At 62.4% G+C, this 4,939-nt stretch overlaps 2 non-coding genes across 2 annotated transcripts in view; both read right to left on the bottom strand.

The window, feature by feature from the left end:
• Positions 1-478, bottom strand: part of LOC132928126 (large subunit ribosomal RNA) — a 4,203-nt gene extending 3,725 nt beyond the window's left edge. The window contains exon 1 of the ribosomal RNA XR_009661998.1: positions 1-478. This exon is cut by the window's left edge and continues 3,725 nt beyond it. This is a non-coding gene — a ribosomal RNA (large subunit ribosomal RNA).
• A 372-nt stretch (positions 479-850) lies between these two features.
• Positions 851-1,008, bottom strand: LOC132928098 (5.8S ribosomal RNA). Its single transcript, XR_009661974.1, has one exon. It is a non-coding gene; the product is annotated as a 5.8S ribosomal RNA (ribosomal RNA).
• Positions 1,009-4,939: the final 3,931 nt, after the last annotated feature.

The raw sequence follows: 4,939 nt of genomic DNA, 5'->3' as shown, positions 1-4,939 counted from the left end.
CCCGGCGGGGACTCGCGGGCTCTGTCCGTTTACACCCGAACGGTTTCACGTTCTTATGAACTCTCTCTTCAAAGTTCTTTTCAACTTTCCCTCACGGTACTTGTCCACTATCGGTCTCGTGGCCGTATTTAGCCTTAGATGGAGTTTACCACCCGCTTCGGGCTGCACTCTCAAGCAACCCGACTCGAAGGCGCGGTCCGATCCCGGAACGCTGTGACGGCCTCTACTGGCCTGGCACCATCTGCGGGCCATGGCCCCGTTCAAGGGAGACTTGGACCGTCACGTGCGCCCCGGCAACGAGGCCGGCCCGTACGCCACAACTCCCATACGTGCCGCGACACAAAAGTGCGCGGCGGGATTCGGCGATGGGCTTTTCCCTGTTCCGCTCGCCGCTACTGGGGGAATCACGGTTGTTTTCTTTTCCTCCGCTTATTAATATGCTTAAATCCGGCGGGTAGTCCCGCCTGATCTGAGGTCGGAACGTATCGGTGTGTTTGTGTTTTTTTTCTTAACACGGCAGCCTGCGGTCCGCGCTCCGTCCGTACGGCGACCGTCCGCGTCCGCTTCTCGGAAGCCGGAGAGGTGTCTCTAGGACTCTCAGCCGACCCGGCCGCGCTCCTCGCGCGGCGGGCGGACGGGGACGTGCCGTTTTACGGCGCGAGAACCCGTGACTGTTTGCCGTCACAACTTGGGCGGACGACCGGAGGCGGGCGCCGTCGCCGTCGCCGCGAGGCAGACGGCGGGGCGTCGTTCCCCGGTCGAACCGCCAATCTCGCGCAGCCGGAGCGGCCGACGGTCTCCCGTCGGACGCCTGCCGGCGGCGCATCGGTCTGGCCGAGTATCCGGTATACGACCCTCAGACAGGCGTGGCCCGGGACCCGCGGGTCACCGAGGCCGCAATGTGCGTTCGACTGGTCGATGTTCGTATAACCTGCGGATTACACGACGACGCGCAGATAGCTGCGGTCTTCATCGATCCACGAGCCAAGTGATCCGCCGTTCGGGGTCGGGTGTTTTTTTTGTTTGTCGACGAAATTTCTGCGCCACGCGTGCGCGCGGCGCAAGGTCTTTCGACGGTAACCATCTTTCGGTCGACGCTTGGTCGGGGGTCGCGGCGCGCGGGCGGTCGGCGAGCTAGTCGCGAGCGCACGCGGCCACGGGGTCGGATTAGGCGCGCGCGAGACCGGCGTGGGACGCCGGTGCCGCGGGCCCGTCTCTAATGATCCTTCCGCAGGTTCACCTACGGAAACCTTGTTACGACTTTTACTTCCTCTAAACGGCCGAGTTCGGTCATCTTCCCGGTCGCGCGACGACCCAGCCCCCGAGGGGGCCGAATAACGCGCGTCCAGTCCGAAGACCTCACTGCGGTCGTTCAATCGGTAGTAGCGACGGGCGGTGTGTACAAAGGGCAGGGACGTAATCAACGCGAGCTGATGACTCGCGCTTACTGGGAATTCCTCGTTCACGTGGAAAAATTGCAAGCCACGATCCCTAAGCACGAAGGAGGTTCAGCGGGTTACCCGGAAGCCTGTCGGCCCAGGAATGTTAACACACGCTGATTCCTTCAGTGTAGCGCGCGTGCGGCCCAGAACATCTAAGGGCATCACAGACCTGTTATCGCTCAGTCTCGTGCGGCTATTTTCGTCCGCCGCCTGTCCCTCTAAGAAGAGTTTAAGCTCCTGGGAGCCGGCGGTAGCCCTAGTAACGTATCGTGATCCGCCGGCGACGGCCGCGAACACGGCGCGCTTCACCGCGGAGCCCGACGCACGACTGACGCGCGCCGACCAGAGGTTGCCCCCCGGCCGACACACGCCCGCCGCACGCAGGGACGCGGATGGCGCGGCCGCGCCCGACGACCGCCGTGGACGACGGGCGAACGCGTTCGGGGATACCGGGCCGAGCCGACGGAGACGCGAACACGGACGGCCGAAACCGCCCGCGCCGCGCCCACCGCCGACCCGGGTTTACCCGCCTAGTTAGCAGGACAGAGTCTCGTTCGTTATCGGAATTAACCAGACAGATCGCTCCACCAACTAAGAACGGCCATGCACCACCACCCACCGAATCAAGAAAGAGCTCTCAATCTGTCAATCTTTCCGGTGTCCGGGCCTGGTGAGGTTTCCCGTGTTGAGTCAAATTAAGCCGCAGGCTCCACTCCTGGTGGTGCCCTTCCGTCAATTCCTTTAAGTTTCAACTTTGCAATCATACTTCCCCCGGAACCGAAAAGCTTCGGTTTCCCGGAAGCTGCCCGCCGGGTCGTTACGCCGGCGGATCGCTAGCTGGCATCGTTTACAGTTAGAACTAGGGCGGTATCTGATCGCCTTCGAACCTCTAACTTTCGTTCTTGATCATACGAGAACGTACTTGGCAAATGCTTTCGCGTCAGTTCGTCTCGAGACGATCCAAGAATTTCACCTCTAACGTCTCGGTACGAATGCCCCCGCCCGTCTCTGTTGATCATTACCTCCGGTCCCGAAAACCGGCCCGGCGGGACGCGCGGGCGACTGGCGCCCGCGGCCCGGCGGCCCGCGCACGGAAACGCCCCGGAGGGCGATTTCGCGCGCCCGCGAAGGGCGGAGATGCGCGGGACCGAGGTCTTGTTCCATTATTCCATGCGACCAGTATTCAGGGCCTTTTGACGAGACGGCCGTGAAGCCGCCCCGCCAGATTTGAGCCTGCTTTGAGCACTCTAATTTGTTCAAAGTAAACGTGTCGGCCCGCCGACGGCACTCGGTGAAGAGCACCGCGCAGCAAGATTGGAGTAGGCGGCCGCCGTCGTCGAACCCCGACGGCCAAGCGACGCGTGGCCGCGTGGCGCGCCGGAAGCACGAGACACGTGTCCGCCTGCCGACAATACGTCCGGCCGACGTGCCGGTAACTAACACCCCGAGACGGCTGACGAGCGCGACGACGGCCGCGCCGACGGGACACGTGGTCCCGCGACACGACCGGCCGCGACACGCCGGACCGCCAGGGTGGTCCGGCACCGCCCAGACACAGATCCGACTACGAGCTTTTTAACCGCAACAACTTTAATATACGCTATTGGAGCTGGAATTACCGCGGCTGCTGGCACCAGACTTGCCCTCCAATTGATCCTCGTTTAAAGGTTTTAAAGTGTTCTCATTCCGATTACGGGGCCTCGGATGAGTCCCGTATCGTTATTTTTCGTCACTACCTCCCCGTTCCGGGAGTGGGTAATTTGCGCGCCTGCTGCCTTCCTTGGATGTGGTAGCCGTTTCTCAGGCTCCCTCTCCGGAATCGAACCCTGATTCCCCGTTACCCGTTACCACCACGGTAGGCATGGAACCTACCGTCGACAGTTGATAAGGCAGACATTTGAAAGATGCGTCGCCGGTACGGAGACCGTGCGATCAGCTCGAAGTTATTCAGAGTCACCAGGTCTTTGCGCGGGCCGCGATCGGGACGCGCACGAAGCGCGCCGCGACGGGCCGGTTTTGATCTAATAAAAGCGTTCCTCCCGCACGCGACACCCGAGGGCGCCGCGACGGTCGGAACTCTGTCGGCATGTATTAGCTCTAGAATTACCACAGTTATCCAAGTAACTTGGGTACGATCTAAGGAACCACAACTGATTTAATGAGCCTTTCGCGGTTTCACCTTAATGCGGCTTGCACTGAGACATGCATGGCTTAATCTTTGAGACAAGCATATGACTACTGGCAGGATCAACCAGGGATCTCGGTTTTACAACAACTGCGCCCCGTGTGACGCGCGCGCTGACGCACGACGCGACACCCGGGACGCGTGCTTCCGAGCGCCGGTCCGCCCGGGGGCGGGCCGACGCCGAGGGCGGTCGCACGACAGCGAGACCGCTGGGGTCCCGGCGTGCGACCGACCGCGGTTCGTGTGAGAATACGAGGGCCCGACGGGAGCGCTGTGGACACGCGCGGGCACCCGACCCGACCGCAATCGCCGCGGCCGTGATGGCGTTGGCTAGAGCGGCCGACTTGTGGCGGGCGCCACACGCGATACGCACCCGTCGCAACGTAACTCGCGTTGACGAGAGTTGAGGGAGACCGGCGGACCGCCGTCCTGTGCGGACGGCACCCGCCGGAATCGCCTCTCTCGCCCGTTTTGTAAAGGTCCCCAGCCGAGATCGTGGGGGAAGCCGGGACGCGACGCGAAGTCCGTCGTCCCGGGGCTTCGCCCCGGCGACCGCCGGGCACGGCGACGATGGCCGGCCGCGGCGGGAATGTTCTGGCGTCGAGAGTTCGTATCTTGCGAAACGGTAACGGGAGTCGTCATCGGTTGAGCGATGTGTGTCGCGCTGCCGACCCACCGGTAGGAGGGCCCGCAGCGCCAGTCGAGGTTTGCCACTCGGCGTGCGAGATGGGTCGGTCGCCGAAACGTGGACGGATACCAACTCGGCGCCGATGCCGGGCACGCCCTCGCCAAGAACTGGCGGGGCGAGAACGGCACGGCTGAGTTGGACGCGTCGGCTTCGGCGTCGCCCGTGGCTTTGCTGTCGTGTACCGTGATCGGTGATCCGACGGCCGGCTGATCGCCGACCGACCGACCGGCCGCTCACAAATATACAAAAACTCGGGTCCAACCGTCCGCCATGCAAAACCGCACGTGCGTAGCGGTCATCGCGCCGGGACGCGGTCCACGCGTCCATGACGGTGCGTAGCGGTGTTCCGGGTACTCGTGTCGACGCGCGTAGCGGCGTGCCGAGGTCGGACCGTAAACTGAAAATGTCGAAAACCCTACGACCGATATCACTTTCGGATAGGTTTAGACGATTCCGACGAGAATACCTCTGAGGTTCGTCGACGTAAAAACAACCGGTAACGAGTTATTCCGCTGGCAACGAAAAGAAGTTAAAAATTCGATTTCGACGTCGGCCGAACTCGAAACGCCCGGGATGCCGGTACGTGACCTACCCCGACACCGCGGACTACCGCGTTACTCGATC

The sequence above is a fragment of the Rhopalosiphum padi genome, chromosome 3, assembly GCF_020882245.1.
Source record: "Rhopalosiphum padi isolate XX-2018 chromosome 3, ASM2088224v1, whole genome shotgun sequence".
In the NCBI taxonomy this organism is placed as follows: Eukaryota; Metazoa; Arthropoda; class Insecta; order Hemiptera; family Aphididae; genus Rhopalosiphum; species Rhopalosiphum padi.
This window is presented reverse-complemented; position numbering and strand designations above follow the sequence as displayed.